At 37.9% G+C, this 17,605-nt stretch overlaps 1 long non-coding RNA gene across 2 annotated transcripts in view; it reads left to right on the top strand.

Moving 5' to 3' along the window:
- LOC111098492 overlaps positions 1-12,163 on the top strand; it is an 82,477-nt gene extending 70,314 nt beyond the window's left edge. The window contains exons 4-5 of one of the 2 annotated variants that reach the window (XR_005368433.1): positions 3,165-3,278; positions 11,901-12,163. This is a non-coding gene — a long non-coding RNA (uncharacterized LOC111098492). Of the gene's footprint in view, positions 1-3,164; positions 3,279-4,398; positions 4,495-11,900 lie in introns of those variants that run through there. The other variant, XR_005368434.1, reaches the window with a different exon arrangement.
- The last annotated feature ends 5,442 nt before the right edge of the window (positions 12,164-17,605 follow it).

Here is a 17,605-nt window from a genome sequence, read left to right as displayed (position 1 = left end):
CACTAACCCCCTCCCCATCCTTACTTAGCAAATTGCTGAAAACAGCCAGGGAAGAAGGGTTCTTTAGGGAGGGAGGCAGACAACAAGCACAGGAAATTTAGGGCACCAGGGCTATCATGTGATTTGACTTGTAAATTTAGGCTGGAAGCAGAGCTGCACGGTGGAGTCCACGCACCTTGACAGTTATGAGCAAGGGTCTTGGGAGACTGAGTTCAAGTCCCGGCTCACCTATGGGGTCAAAGCCAATTTGGTGGTGTAACTAGAACCCAGCCCTGAGTGATAAGCCTTCCTCTGAAAGGCAAACACTGAACTAGAACTTGGCATTCTATGTTTTTTTAAGTTCTCACAGAAGACCGAACCTCTGTTTGGGAAACCAAAAGGACTACCAGCCCAACTGGCCATTATGTGCAAAGCAAGAGAAGTCTTTCTTTTCTGAGCCTCACAAGGCTCAGGCTGGACTTAACTTCCAATTCACCACCTTTGCCAGGAGCCCTTGTCAGGGCATAAGCTTAACACATATACTCAAAGCACAGTTACCAAATCAGTTACTATTTTAGTGTAAAAAAAAAAAAAACTTAGAAGAAAAACGTCATTTAATTAAAAAAAAATGACAAAGTCCATGAATTTTACATACATTTTGCAACTATTGAAGACCAACGAGACTGAATCCTGAAGGCTTTGGCCAGTCATACTTTTTAAGAGAGTTAGGATCCTAGCAGAAAACAAAACATTTCTTAGAAATGTTAAGAAAGTATTTGCCAAACAGAAATTGGAATTGAAAAATAGGGGGTCACTTCCACCAATCATAGATGAAGTTTAAAAAAATAGTAAGAAAAACAATTTTCCCGTGACATCTTTAAGCAAAAAAAAAAAACATGAAAGTAATTTGCAACAGTTGTAACAGTAAATTATCTCCTTGGTTTTAAAGTGGGAAAAAGTAGATATATTAAAATATCTTCTATATGTAATTTAGATACAATTTACAATTTAGATGCAAGTTATAATTAAGTCAGTAGTAAGAGATGTGAAATCTTTGCATTAGGAAAGTAGAAATGATTTAAGATTTTTATAATTACCACCAATTGTATCTGTTTTCCTGACATATTCTCCAGATTCCTGTCAAGAATCTTCCCAAGACCAAAGATTTCTTTCCCTGCAGGATGGATAGATGAGTGCTAGCCTGGGTTAGCGTCCAAGGGGTTTAGACTGTATTGAGCCACCAACCAGCTGGACCTGCCTGGAATGATCTTCCTCTCATTCTCCTCTGGCAAACATCCTCTCCTTTTTCAAGACTCAGCCCAAATGCCAGCTCCTCTAAGAAGCCTTTAAGGACTCCCCCAGAGAGTCTCTGGGTTCTCATGCATTTTGCTCATATGTCTTTTATGGGTTTTTAGCTGTTTCATAGTTGTGTTTGTTTTCCTATACCTGGTACTATACGTGACTAAATGAATGATTAAATTATGAACAAGCTGTGTGACCTAGGCAGTTCATATAACCTCTCTGGTACTGCATTTTCTTCATCTGCAAAAGAAAAACATCGGGCTATTCCTCAAGGTCCCATCTGGTTTGAATGCCCCCTGAATACAGATTTAGTCACCAACATTCTGCCCAGCCCTTTCCAGGGGTAGGTGGACAGAGCTGCCTCTGAGATTCTGCTATATCTTCTTTGTACCCTCTCCATTCATCTGATTCCCCCACATATCCTGGCTATGACTTTTCCACAGGCCCTTGCACACACCTACTTGTCGATACTGTCAAGATTAAGACACAGAGCCTAGAGACAGACTGAGTTCAAACACTGGCTCTAGCTATATGGTTCTGAGAATGTTATTTAACCTCTCAATTCCCTAATTTTAAAATAGGGATGATAATAAAAACAATGACTCTACTTCCTAGTATGTCTACGACAGGCTCTGACCAATCCAGCCTCAAACATTGTGCACAGCTTTACTGAATACGGGATGCCTCTCCTACCCCCTTCTCCTTCCATTGCTGAGTCTGTTGCAACCATTGACTGTTCTTTTTTTGAGAATGGCTCAAATAAGGGCTTAATAAAAGATGCCCTCTCCCTAAAAACTTTAAATAAGGCCTTGGGAGTGGGGCGATTCAGGTAGTTGAAGTCCAGTCCTGAGAAGGCTCGCCTTAAGACAGGTTTCCGAGCTCGGTTGATTTCACCTTGACAATGAGTGACCAGGCTTTGGAACCTACTCCTCCTGGTTTGTGAACAGAATGTATGTCTACTGTTTATCAGAAAATAATATCATGTGGTTTCTCAAGGTTTATAATTCTCTGATCATATGTGTAACTTAAGAAACTGTTATTTTTAAAAACAGTATTTAGCGTTCAATAACACGTCATACATTTTCCTGTAAATTACCTCATAATATTCTCACAAGCCTCAACTGAGATGGGTAGGGCAATCTTATCTGTCCCATTAAAAGAGTCATCACTAAAAAATAAAATAAAATAAAATAAAATAAAATAAAATAAACTAGTCATCACTAATTTGTTGTATCTGGGAGCATCTAACTCATGCGATTTGGGGCAATTCTTTGGAAATTCACATAAATATTAATGAACTGGTAGTGTTCCCTGGGAAAGTAAGAGAATAACTCAGATTTTCTTCATCAATTTCCTGGAATCTAATTGTAAATGTTGGATGATGTGAGAGTCTGAGGATAATAACTTATAGTAAATGGATCTGTAGCTTAGAAATTGCTGCTGTCACAGATAATATATTACTTCACTTACTCCAAGAATAAAGTAAGTGACTTTTATAATTCACAGAGCAAAGTAGAAATAGAGGCATACCAAGCACACAGATTAGTTGTAAAATAACAAAGTAGAATCCCTCTGAAATACAAAGCTATTAGCTCTGTAGACTATCTTTCCTATATGGAGATGAGCAAGGTTTGGTCACAAATTACAATTCTACTTGAATTGACAGACTACATGGTGCAGAAAGAATAATTTTCATCCAGCAATTCACAATTGTAGTCCCAAGCCTCTCTCACTATCCATTAAATTAATATGCCCTTGACTTTTAAGAGAATGCTTAACAATAATTAAAGCCGATGCCTTAAAAATGTACGTTTGGGTATAGACATAGGCCTATAGACTAGATATTAATATATAAAAGCTGGATCTTCTGTCTTCGATTCTAGACAAGTATTCATTCGCTGGCAATCTCACTTGATAAGTCCAAAGGAAAAGAATTGTGTCAACTCATCACTAAATGCAATTCCTGTGAAGCTTTCTTATTCCTGAGAGCAAGTGAGGTAAGCAATCTTTGTTTATTGAACAGATTGATGGAGTAATGTTTTGGAAAATTTATAGGAGTAAGCAGATGGGAAATGGGAGAAAAGCCTCATGGGTAAGAAAACTCATGAGTTTTCACTGTGTAACTATAAAATATAAAGGAAAATTCTTTGGGGAACCTCATGGATCACTTGATTCAACAACAGTGATTTATCTTCCATTCAGCAAGGGTTCTAAACTTTGGGAGTACAGGGAGTTTTATGACATATGGCTCTCAGCACCAGCTGTGACAGGAAAAAAAAGGGCTGTTGATAGAATAATTCTGACTAAGATAATGAGATCCTTAGCTGGCTGCATCTAATAGCCTCACAGGAAATTTTAAGATGGAAGTCAGCCAACAAGCCCATCTTCATTTGCCCTTTCCTTTGAGTTGGCACAAACAGTAGACATTTATTTCTCTGAAAAATTAATTCCTTTAAAAAAATTTAATGGAGTCCTTTCACATGATAGTCCAGACTATATTTCAAACTAGATAAAAGCTTCAAAATAACTTTCTGTCTTGCTGGCTTATTCTATCTCATCCTTGGCCTCATTATGTCATCGTGGGTGCTATGTCATGACTACTGAAGGTAGAGAGACTGATCATATTGGAGCCATTTGAGATGGAAGAGCAGGAGAGAAATAGCCCACAAGGAGTTCTGTATCCATGTAGAGAAGGATCTCGTACAGCAGGCTAAGAGTGAGCAATACAAACCACAGATGCTTTCTTTAATTAGGTTGTTATAGGTTGAATCTTTGTGTCCTCCCCTCTCCCCCAATTCTGTATGTTAAAATCCTAAACCCCAACATAATGGTATCAGAAGGCGGTGCCTTTAGGAGGTGGTCCAAGTCCTCATGAATGGGATTAGTGCCCTTATAAAGGAGGCCAAGAAAGCTCCGTCACCTCTTCTGCCATATGCAATTATGGGGAAAAGACAGTCCTCAATGAGGAAACAGGCTCTCACCAGACACTCAATCTGCTGGCACTATGATCTTGGACTTCCAGCCTCCAGAACTTTGAGAAATTAATGTATGTTGTTCATAAACCATCCAGTTTAAAAAAAATAATAAACCATCCAGTTTATAGCACTTTTGTTATAGCAGCCTAAATGGACAAAGACAAGGAATATGGCATGATCAGACCTATGCTTCAAAAAAAATCACTCTGGTGGCAATATGGAGGACAGATCTCAAGAGAAAGACAATGGACTTTGTTATATCACTTGGAAAATTCTATAAAAAGGCTGAGGGGAGAAATGCTGAGAACCTGACCTAAGACAGTGACTCTGGAGACAGACAAAAAAAAATGTATGTATATATATATATATATCAGCACACCTAGTCATCAGATCCTGTTCATTTTCCCTCTGAAATTGCTCCACCTTTAATCAAATTGTCCCAGTAATGTCCTTTATAGCATTTTGTTTTCCTGCAGTACAAGATGCAGTTCAGAATCATGAATTGCATTTGGTTGTTATGGCTCTTTAGTCACTTTTAATCCAGAACAGTTCATCAGCTTTTCATTATCTTTCATGATATCGACATTTTTTTCAAAAGTACAGGTCAGTTCTTTAATAGATTGCTTCTTAATTTTTATTTGTCTGATGTTTTCTCATGATTAGATTCAGGTTGTGCATTTCCAGCTGGAATACCACATGAGCAATGTCATGTCCTTCACAGGGTCACATCTGGAGGCCACATGACGTCTGGCTGCTCCTAACTGGTTATGTTCATTTTGATCACCCAGTCTGGTTTCTCCACTGTGTAGTTACTATTTCCCCCTCTGTGGCCAATAAGCAATCTGTGGGGAAATACTTTAAGATCATACAAATGTTCTACTCTTCAGCAAACTTTCCTCCCCAGACTGAACATTCTCTGATGGTACTTGTTCAGATCAATATTTACTGTGATGGCTACAGTGTGGTGATTTTTCCAGCACTTCCGTTTTTAGCTGGACATATTACTGCCAGAAATAAGAGGCCCTATATCCCAGTCTAGCTGTGATTTTGTGACTAAATTCTCATTGTAGGTGGGACTTCCAAGAAGCATCCTTAAAAGCACAGGGGTGAGGGGCCGGTGCTCACTCCACCTCCACTTCCTGATGCCTCAAGGTTGAAGGTCTGTCAGTTTAGACCATCTTGGACCTTGCAAATAAAATTCTCAAATAAAGGATACCAGAGCAGAAAGATAGAGACTTGTGTCCCTGTTGACACCATGAAGCTTCTGCACCAGCCTCAGACTGTCTATGTACAGACTTGTACCTAGTTTAAGCCACTATTTTGGGGAATCTCTGTTACAGATGAACAAACATTTCTAGCTAGATACATATATAGCAGTTGAATCCTTGAGAAAGTATGGGCAGCTTCCTAAGAAGAACAAGGTGGAAGAAGAGAGAAGACCCTAGGGGCACCTGGGTGGCTCAGTCAGTTAAGTGTCTGACTCTTGATCTCAGCTTGGGTCTTGATTCCAGGGTTGTAAGTTCAGGCCCCAGGTGGAGCCTACCTCAAAGAAAAGGAGGAGGAGGAGGAGGAGGAGGAGAAGGAGAAGGAAAAGGAGAAGAAGAAAAAGGAAGAGCCTAAGAGATTAGGGCTCTGGGAAACACTGAAAATTACTGAGTAAAAGAGTAGCCATTGTAGAAGTTTGTGAAAAATCAAACACCAGGACAGAGTGGTACCTCCAAAATCAAGGAAAGAAAGAGTTTGCAGGGAAAATGGAATGAACAATTCAAATATCATAAGAATGTCAAATAAAGTAAAAACTGAAGAGCCTCCATTGAACTGGCCATAAGAAGCCTTTGGTCACCTACCAAAAGGAATTTTATTAAAATGGAGGGAGGGAAACCTAGACTTAACAGGAAGATGAAATATGAGCATACTTTTAGTTAAATCTTCCATAAAGCTTGCTAGAAAACAAAAGGAATAGGACCAGGCTGTAACTAACCCTTAAACTAATATACTGAAGACCAAGACAAATTTGCCTTGATCACCCTCGTCTCGAGCAATTCATGCACACTTGGCATAAAACAAGAAATAAATAAATATTATCTGAATGCAAACTACACAGAAAAAGTTTCTTATCTCAGAGACTTTTGAGAGCAAGATGTATGGCAGAGGGGTTTTATTTTTTTAGGATATATATTTATGCTACATATTTTTTCAGGTTTATTGTATTAGGCATATGGCTTTATGAGATTTGAAAAACATACACAATGAGTCACATATTAACCACAACAAAATTTTAAAGTTCCCTGTGTCCCCTGCTCTGCCTGCCAGTTTTTGGCAACCACTGATCTAATTTCTAACTCCATAAACTGACTTTTTCAGAATATCATGTAATAGACTCAAACAGGAGCTTTTCGGGGCTGGATTATTTCAGTTAGTATAATATAATGCTTTTGAGATTCATCTATGTTTTTGCATGTATTAGTAGTTTATTCCTTTTTATTGGTGAATAATAACCCATTTTATAAATGTATCACAATTTGTCCATTTATTTCTCAGTTGATGGATATAAGGTTATTCCAGTTTAAGGCATTTATAAATAGAATGCTATAAACATCTGTGTACAGATCTTCATGTGAACATATATTTCTGTTTATTTTGGTAAATTCTTGGGAGTGGGATTTCCAGGTATAAGTTTAACTATAAGAAACTGCCAAATTTTTCCAAAGTAGTGGCATCATTTTGCATAAATGCAACATATGAGAGGTCTTGTTGCTTTGCATCATCCCTAGCACTTCATATTGTCAGTTTTTAAAAGTTTTAAAATTTTTTAAATTTTGACATCTCATTTTGGTTTTAGTTTACATTTCCCATCACATTTGTATTCTGCTAGTTACACTGAGCATCTTTTCATATGTTAATTTGTCATCTATACCTCTTCTTTGGTGAAGTGCCTTTTCAAAACTTTTGCTAATTTTATTTTTTTGCAACTTTTATTGAGATATAACTGACATATAATATTGTGTAAATTTAAGGAACAACATGTTGATTTAATGCACTTCCATAATTTGAAAGGATTACCACCATAGTGTTAGCTGACACTTCGACCACCTCACATAATTACCATTTCTTTTTTGTGGTAAGAATATTTTAGATCGGGGGATCCCTGGGTGGCGCAGTGGTTTAGCGCCTGCCTTTGGCCCAGGGCGCGATCCTGGAGACCCGGGATCGAATCCCACGTCGGGCTCCCGGTGCATGGAGCCTGCTTCTCCCTCTGCCTGTGTCTCTGCCTCTCTCTCTCTGTGACTATCATAAATAAATAAAAATTAAAAAAAAAAAAAAAGAATATTTTAGATCGGGCAGCTCGGGGTGCTCAGCAGTTTAGCGCCGTCTTCAGCCCAGGGCGTAATCCTGGAGACCCGGGATCGAGTCCCACGTCGGGCTCCCTGCATGGAGCCTGCTTCTCCCTCTGCCTGTGTCTCTGCCTCTCTCCTTTCTGTGTTTCTCATGAATAAATAAATTAAATCTTAAAAAAAAAAAAAAGAGTATTTTAGATCTACTCCCTTAACAATTTTTAAGTATATATAATATAGTATTGTTAATGATAATCGCCATATTGTACGTTAGATCCCCAGAACTTGTTCATCTTGTAACAGAAGTTTGTACCCTTTGAACAATATCTCCTCATATCCTCTACTCCCCCAACCCCTGGTAACCACCATTCTACTCACTCATCCTATGACTTCTGCCCTTTTAGATTCTATACATATATGATAACATACATGTTTGTCTTTCTCCGATTTATTTCACTTATCATAATGCCCTCAAGGTTCATCCATGTTATTGCAAATGAAAAAATTTTCTTCTTTCTCACCGATGAATAATATCACATTGTTTGGGGATCCCTGGGTGGCGCAGCGGTTTGGCGCCTGCCTTTGGCCCAGGGCGCGATCCTGGAGACCCGGGATCGAGTCCCACGTCGGGCTCCCGGTGCATGGAGCCTGCTTCTCCCTCTGCCTGTGTCTCTGCCTCTCTCTCTCTCTCTCTCTGTGACTATCATAAATAAATAAAAATTAAAAAAAATATATCACATTGTTTATATATACCACATCTTCTTTATCCATTCATCCATTGATAGATACCTCAGTTGTTTCCATATCTTGGCTATTGTAAATAACATTACAATGAACATGGGAATGCAGATGTCCTTTTAGGATTCTGATTTCATTTCCTTTGTATATATATATACCCACAGATAAGACTGTAAGAATTATATGATAATTTAATTTTTAATTGTTTAAGGAGATTCTATATTGTTTTCCATAGTGGCTAAACCAATTTACATTCCCACCAATAGTGCACAAGTGTTACCTTTTCTCTGCATTCTCACCAACACTTGTTATCTCTTATCTTTTTGATAATATCCAGTATAACAGGTATGAGATAATGTATCATTGTGGTTTTGATTTGCCTTTTCCTGATGAATAGTAATGCTGAGCACCTTTTCATGTTCATCACAGCATTATTGTTTTCTTCATGTACCCATTGGCCATTTGTACACTCTCTTTGGAAAATCATCTAATTGTTTCCTCTGCCCATTTTTTAATTGGATTTTTTGGCTTTGTTTTTTGGTTTGGTTCAGTTGTTGTTTTTGTTTATTGTTGTTGTTGTCTGTTATTGAGTTGTATGAGTTCCTCTTATATGTATGTGATATTAACCCCTTATCAGATATATGATTTGAAAATATTTTTCCCATTCAGTAGGTTGCCTTTTCATTTTGTTAATTATTTATTTTGCTGTGCAGAAGGTTTTTAGTTTGAGGTAGTCTCATTTGTTAATTTTTGCTTTTGTTGCTTCTGCAAATTTTGGTGTCCTATCCAAAAAAATCATTGCCTAGACCAATGTCAAGGAGCTGTTCCCCTATGTTTTCTTGTAGAAGTTTTATGGCTTCAGGTTTTGTGTTTAAGTCTTAAATTCATTTTGAGTTAAGTTTTGTGAGTTGGGACTGCTGTTGGATTCAGTTTGCAGATATCTGTTGAGAATTTTTGCATTTATGTTCATCAGAGATATTGGCCTATAGTTTTCTTTTCTTGTAACATTTTGCTAATTTTAAAAATTAGGTTGCATGTTGGTTGTTTTTTTTTTTCCTTTGTGTTATGAAAGTATATGTTCTGGATTCAAATATGTTAACAGATATATGTTTTTCAAATATTTTTTCCAAATCTGTGGTTTGCCTTTTCATTTTCTTAAGTGTTTTTGAAAAGCAAAAGTTTTAGATTTTAACAAAGTCCTTATTTATCAACTTTTTCTTTTACGGTTCATGCTTTTGTTTCCTATCTAAGAAATCTTTTTCTAATTCAAAGTCTATGTTTTCTTTCAGAAAGTTTATAGTTTTGTATTTTGTAGTTAGGTCTATGATACACTTAGAGGAAGATTTTATGTCTGTGGAGAGGACAGAAGATTTAAACATATATATAACGAGGGAGAGGGAGTGGTGGGAGGTATGTAATATACCAGAAAGATGGCAAAGAGAGGTCAGAGATTAGAAAAAGGAGTTTACAATGTCAGAAATGAATCCATTCTCCCGCTAAAACAGAAAGGAAGAAAGTTAAAACAAAGTTTGTAAGTGAAAGCATGGGAAGTTGAGAAGTTGTCTACCTCTTAATTTCCATTTTCTTGGAGAAAGAGACAAGATCATCTGTTTAAAGGAGAGACATGGGGCTCCATAATAGGTTGGAGAAGAACAGCTAAGATCTGCAACATATGTTATGAAGAATGGAGAAGAGACCTAACCAGTGACAAATAAGAGAACCATTGTTAACAGGTTAAGAGTGCTGAAGGTCAGCACAAGGAAGGAATTGCAGAAGAAAGAGGAGGAATTCCCTGAGAAACTGATGAGAAGTTGGAGTTCTGGTTAGACAGAAAAGGAAATGAGTCCACCAGAGACTGATGGAATGAGACGAAAAGGAAAGGTTGCAGGAACTAGAGGTCTGCGTGAGGTTGAAGAGAAGACCTCAAACCCAATAATGATGTTGTGCTTTTTGTTTGTGGGATCAAATTACAATATCCTGTATATCAGTTATGATGCATCTTATTGTAAGTAAATCTGACCCAAATGAAAATTACTTGAATAATGGAAGTATAGATTCCTCCTCCCCTCCAATTTCTCACATAACAAGAAGCCTAAAGGTAGGAAGCTCTAGGAATGTTTAGGTAAGGGGCACAACAATATTAGAATTCCAGGGCGATAGTTCTGCCATGTCTTGGCTTACCCTCATGATTGCAAAATGACTACCAGAGCTCCAAGCATTGCATCTTTTCATGGCCACATTAAAAGGTTAAGAAGGAAGAAAAGTGTTTACCCTCACATGTCTCTCTCTTATCATGGAGGAAAATCCTTCCTAGACATTTTCCCCCTGCTAGATTTGCCTCAGTGCCCATTGGCCAGGCCTGAGTCATATACCATACTACATGTCAGGCTGGAAAGACAAGGACAGAGTTTCCAGTTTTGATAATAGGTGATGGTTTTGCCAACTAGGTTAAAGGTCTTTTGAGTATTAAACTAGTAGTGTCTGTCCTCTCGTGCTTCTAGAAAAGTACCTTAGGAGGACAAAAACCTACAGTCATGAAAAGGACCTCAGATACAGTTCCTAGCCTTCTGGAGAGGCTATACCTTAGTCACTTGCCATGTACATAGTTTCAATCATCTATTAATGGTTTCCAGGGGGAAAATTTTTCAAAGGTGAATAAAAAGCTGCCTGCTTTTAGGGAGCTTACAGTCTAGATAGGAACAGAAATTCATTATCACAATATACAGCATATGATAGAACTTAAAGGTGGCATATATAGGAGCAATGAAGGAGGCAACTAATTCCAGCTTGACATACTCATCAGAGGATATACGATTTGAGTTGACCCTTGGCAGATGATCAGAATTTCACCCAGGAAAAGAACATTCTAGACTAAGAAAACAGAAAGCAGAAAAAGTGAAGGTTCAGAAGTCATAAAGGACAGGATTTATTCTTGAAACATCTCCTTTTACATGTGGCAGTAGGGTTTTAGAGGCAAGTGTGAGGCAATAGAGTTGCAGAGGTGGGCAGGGAGCCTCATTGTAGAAGGCAGAATAAAACAGCAAGGAAGATGGACTTCATTCTGTACACAATGGAGAGCTATCATAGGTTCTTGAGGCAAGTGAATAATAAATCAGTTTTGAAAGAATCTGACTAGAGGCTATGGGTAGAGGGAAGAGTTTAGAGACAGGGATTAGTTAGAAGATTTTGCCATGGTGATGGCTAAAGAGTATGAACATCAGTATGGGTCGTGGCAGTATGCAGGGAAAAAAGAGGATGAACATAAGAGCCATTTCACAGAGCAGTGAAGGGAAAGGGCTTTGAAAATATTACTACCATAAAAGTCTTGACTTTGCAAAATATTACCCGTAAACCAGCCTTTGCAGAAGTAAATCATGGAGTAACTCCTGCTGTTATTGGTGTGATTTTTTCCCCAATGCCAATCAGAGTAGCCTTCTGCTATGGTCAGTCCATGATCATCAGAATTTACTATTATTCCTTAAAATATCCATCTAATAAAAAAAGCTACCATTTATTAAGTATCTGCTATGTGTCAGTCATTGTACTGGTGTTTTGTGTATTTTTCCTGCAGATATTCACACCAATCCAGTAAGGAATAATTTTCTTATTTGTCAGATGTGGAAAATGAAGCCCATTGGAGGGAAATGAATTGCCAGGCATCTCTCAAGACTTCCGAAGTCCAAGGCACCTAGCCCAATGGAGATTATGATGAAAATGCCCCAAATCCTTTGAACTTTTACTAATACCATTTGTCTTTTCAGAACAGTTAAATTTCTACTATATTTTCCCTTTATTTTAAAAAATATCTTCCTTCTATCTAATCTCTTGGCTTTTGTTTATTAATGCATATCCAAATACATTGGAAATATCCCTGAAAAAGTAATTTCAGCATTAGACCTTTCACTTGATTTCCCTGACTTCGCTCCACAGTTATATATTAGATGATGCCTCTAAATTGCCTCCACAATGTGAACCACAATCCTTTTATTTCAGGTTCATTGTTTTAAATGATTATTTGTGGTTAGTGCGGGGAGTTGGCTGGTAGGCAACAGATCTATTTCAAACACACTGCCATCTTTCTCTGCTTCAGTGTTTGGATAACACTTTTGAACATTTATTGCATTTTGTCTTTTTTTTATTTTAAAAAGTATTTTTAATAAATAAAATTTAAAAAATAAATTAATAAAATTCAATAAATAAAAAGTATTTTATTTAAAAAGTATAAAGTAAAAGTGTTACTAATAGGAATAATAAGCATTGGTCTTATAAACTTAATACAACCATAACTATGAGAATGGTTACAAATTTTCAGGTTCACCAAATGTGTTTTAGACTTCAATTGGTTAATTTTTATTTGGTAGTTATGGAAAAATACAAGATCAAGAATGTGAGTAAAATGCCAGAACCTCATTACCAAAGATTATATCTACGAAGTTATATATATAGGTATAAATATAAATTTTATGTCTCTCTATAGATAGAGACATAGATATAGTTATAGATATAGACACATAATTTAAATTTATACTCTGGAATAAAATTCTCTCTTCAAACATATAATTCTATTGTCTAGCTTTGACATATTTAATTTTAATTCACATTTCTACAAACTCATATGTAAAAAGGAGACTATTTACTTTCTTACATTCGAAGTTTTCCAATGTAGTGGTCTTATTTAAATAGCCTCACATTTCTTCCTAACACGTACCTTAAATCTTTTCAGTCTAAACAGAAATCTTTTTTTTTTATGTATATTTTTTTACTGGAGTTCGATTTGCCAACATATAGTATAACATCCAGTGCTCATCCCGTCAAGTGCCCCCCTCAGTGCCTGTCACCCAGTCACCCCATTCCCCCCACCCAACTCCCTTTCCAATACCCCTTGTTTGTTTTCCAGAGTTAGGAGTCTCTCATGTTTTGTCACCCTCTCTGATTTTTCCCACTCATTTTCCTCTCCTTTCTCTTATAATCCCTTTCACTATTTTTTATATTCCTCGTATTAGTGAAACCATATAATGATTGTCCTTGTCTGATTGACTTACTTCACTCAGCATAATACCCTCCAGTTCCATCCACATCGAAGCAAATGGTGGGTATTAGTCCTTTCTAATGGCTGAGTAATATCCCATTGTATATATAGACCACATCTTCTTTTTCCATTCATCTTTCGATGGACACCAAGACTCCTTCATATTTGTCTATTGAGGACATTGCTGCTATAAACATTGGGGGGCAGGTGTCTCGGCTTTTCACTGCATCTGTATCTTTGGGGTAAATGCAATTGCTGGGTTGTAGGGTAGCTCTATTTTTAACTCTTTGAGGAAATAACAAATGCTGGAGAGGATATGGAGAAAGGGGAACCCTCTTGCACTGTTGGTAGGAATGTGAACTGGTACAGCCAATCTAAACAGAAATCTAATGCTGTGTTGTTCTATGTTTATCTCTCACTTTCCTCTCTGTTCTGAACTGCAGCCCTCAGCCCTTCAGCACTTTCCCTCAGCTATCTCTGCTTACCTTTCTCCTAAAATGTTGCCTAAGTGTCTAGATCATTTTTGTTCCTCAAGTAATCCTGAATGTCTCTAAGCAAACAGATTAGGAATCAAGTCAATGCAGAGTAGTAAGGATTTGAAATAAAAATAACTCATGTGTTGGCAGGTGCCCCTCTTTTTCTTAGCATTTCATTACATGTGGGTTATTTCTTGCTCATACTCCGTAAACCATAAGAACTATTAAAATTCTTCTACTTGGCACAGTCCTGAGAAATCTGTGATAAGCACCAAATGTGATATTAACAAATACAATTTAGTGAATCATGAATACAGAGGACCTAAATTCCAATCTAATGTCTGCCTTTTGGATAATAATAAATGGAGCAATAGAGAGGAAAACAAATCTAAATCCACAAAAAGTCTGAATTAGATATTTTAAGAAGCTGCATCGTTATACTACTTTTGCATACCAAGAATGAATGATTTAAACAGCTAAGGAGGGTTTTCTAAGTTAGAAGCCCTGTTTGCCTACCTTAGTGATAATAACCCTTTGGGCAGTTAATAGGATCTATTTACATATAAATAGCAAATGCATGTATCTCCTTAAAAAAGATTTCTTCTTTTAAGTAGGCTAACATCCTAGCCACCAATACCACACAATCACAGTCTCATCTTGGAAACTGATCTGCTCCTTTAAATAGCATTGACAGTTATTGCAAGAATGGTTCCATTAGAGATTTACATTTTATTTTAGTTTCCATAATTAGGGTTATATCCCTGACAAAGTTAGAGAGAGTTAGAAAGGGATACACTAGTTTTACAATTAAAAGAGCATGTGTGATTTCAATTGGGAGGGACCCGTCTAACATTTTAGGCTGTGGCAACCTTCAATCCAACACTCTTAATTTAGCATGAATTATGAAGTGGTAGTTTTGTTATAATATAAAGTGTATGGGCTTTGGAATTTGAGAAACCAAAGGAGATTATACAGAGAAGTTTATATTAAGAATCTGCAGATTTGAAATAGTTAAGTGGTGCCCCTTCCCCCAAGTACTGTTAGGGATAAAGTAAAGGGAAGGCAAAATGCCATGCAAAATCCACAAGATTTAGAGTAAAAAGACTTTAGTGTTTATCTGGCGCATGGAACTTCTCTGACCCTGTTTTCCAGCTACAAAATGATACTACAGTACTAACCTCAGAACATTATTTTGAGTATTAAGTTCAATCACATGTAAAAAAATGTTTTGTAAACCATTCAATGCTCGATTAAAAATGGAAAAACATTTAATTTGCATTTTACTGCTTTTGAAATAGAACTGTTCCTGCCTTGGCCTGGGAGAAAAAATTCCTCTAACACTTGGCATCTTTTGAAAAGCTAATAATAAACTCTTCCACCAGTATTTGACTTGTAATTATTTTGTACATTTGTGAAGGGAAAGGAACATGATAAAAAAAAAAAGTAGTGATTTTAGACGAACTGTCAAAACATCCTTACACCAGTGACCACCTTTTGGTCAGGAAAGCATGCCCATGCAGATGCAATGTGGAGTGTAAAGCGGTTTTTCACTGAAACTCAGTAACAGCTCATAGCTATGTTAACAATGAAATATGCATTATATATAGTTTAACATGAACTAAGGTTTTCCAAAGATAGTTGAGTAGTAGGATTCTAGGAGATGATAAGAAAGAACTGAAGAGAACTGTCCTATTCCCCTCAAAATTTTTCTGATTTGTACATGAATGAAAATCAAGGTAATGACTATGGACTAATTCTAGATAGTGACAGGTAACACCGCCAACGATTTGTTATTGTTAGCAGGACTGAATCAGATGGTGTTGGCGATGAAGATGCAAGGTCATGAAGAGTCATTGCCAAAACAGGCAGCATGGCAACCCAAAGTCCTGAGCTAGGCAGTGTCAGGAGGGGAAAAAAAACTAAAATTCTACAGAAAAGCAGAATAGCTAGTTGGCAGAGAGGAAAATGGAAGATGTGAAACAAGGACAAAGAGAGAATAGGAAACCAAGCAGCTACTGGGAGAGAGGGAAAGTAAGAGACAGAATGGGAGAGAATCTGTCCAACCATGCATACTTTCTTCAGCTGGGTTCTGTATAATGTCTTAAAATAAATCTTCTTTCCTTTACTTGTGCTTGGCTCCAGTGTGTTTGGTTCCCCAGAACCAAAGGATATTTTAGTAAGACATTCACTGATTGGACTAGAGCCAAAAGTATAAAAGTAAACAAGAAAGACATCTGAACAAATTGCATTTCCAAAACATATACTAAAGCTCACGTGACACTAAAAGTCTTTCATTGCTTATTTAATTTTGTATAACAGCTTTATTGAGATGTAATTGACATACTGTAAAATTCACCCTTCTCTAATTGCCAGCTTACTTAAAAAAATTTTTTTTTCACTCCATCACACCTCCAGATCTAGTGTCCAAGTCTACAAGTAGCCTTAATAACAAAGACAGAATAGAATGGCTAGTACAAGCAAGCACGTTGTGGCAATAAAAAGTGACAGTTGACAGCCCAGCAGCATAGGAGAAACAGAAAAACTATAAATAGGAGAACAATAATTCCAAGGGGGAAAAAAGAGCAATCTGGGGCCATGTAGAGTGTTTTCCTTAGGCCCTTTTAGTTCCAAAGAACAGCTCAAGTTACAGCTAATATTAGGGGAAGGAGTTATAAGGAATGAAGAAAACAGGGATCTCAGCCCCACAGGGCCTCGTGGGAACCACGAAAGGCCAGATCACCAAGCCTCTGGAAAAACAGGCACTGTCACAGAGCCAAACCTCAGGAAGACTGGAACCAGGACATCATCAAGACTCCAAGGTTACCCCAGGACTTCAGCATCAGGAGCTCGCACATCATCACCTCAGTGATCAGTTATTTATGTGACTCAGCTGTCCCCTCGGGCTGCGGCTGGCCGTATCTAACTGACTTCCTCATCCTCTCTTTGGAATGTGCAAACGACCAGTTCTTGACCTATTTCAACCCACAGACTCAGTTTATTTGGCCAGCATGGTGCCTACACGTTGTTGAGAATTCCTTTGGGTGGGATGTGAACTTGGGAGTCGCTGGAACCTTACCCCTCCCCCTGACCTTCGCCACACCCTCTTCTCTCGCTCTGCTGGTGACACCTGCTCTGGTGACTCCCGCGCTGTCTTTTCTACCGCACAGTTTCAGCTTACCATCCTATCTGGTTCCTCATAACGTTTGCTCTTTCTCCCCCCATCGACTCTCTCTCATTCTCTCTCTCTATCCTTTTAGCTCTCTCTGCTAACTAGCAATTCCCAGTTCCAATTCCCAACAGGGGGGATGCCCAAGAGGCTCAGTGGTTGAGCAGCTACCTTTGGCTCAGGTCATGATCCCAGGGTCCTGGGATGGAGTCCTGCGCTGGGCTCACTGCAGGGAGCCTGCTTCTCCCTCTGCCTATGTCTCTGTGTTTCTCATGAATAAATAAATAAAATCTTAAAAAAAAAAAAATACTCCTAAGGGAGAATCTGGACCACGTCACCTTTTTTTTTTTTTTTAAGATTTTATTTATTTATTCATGAGAGACACACAGAGAGAGGCAGAGACACACAGGCAGAGGGAGAAGCAGGCCCCATGCAGGGAGCCCGATGTGGGACTCGATCCTGGGTCTCCAGGACCATGCCCTGGGCCGAAGACAGGTGCTAAACTGCTGAGCCACCCAGGGATCCCCATATGTCACCCATTTTTGGTTAGATTTTCCCCACTGGTCCATACTGTAGAATTCTGGCCAGCTTAGAGCATGGCTGCT

The sequence above is a fragment of the Canis lupus genome, chromosome 13 (genome assembly GCF_011100685.1).
Source record: "Canis lupus familiaris isolate Mischka breed German Shepherd chromosome 13, alternate assembly UU_Cfam_GSD_1.0, whole genome shotgun sequence".
NCBI classification, from domain to species: Eukaryota; Metazoa; Chordata; class Mammalia; order Carnivora; family Canidae; genus Canis; species Canis lupus.
Note: the sequence above shows the minus strand (reverse complement) of the source record. Positions and strands in the feature narration are given on the sequence as shown.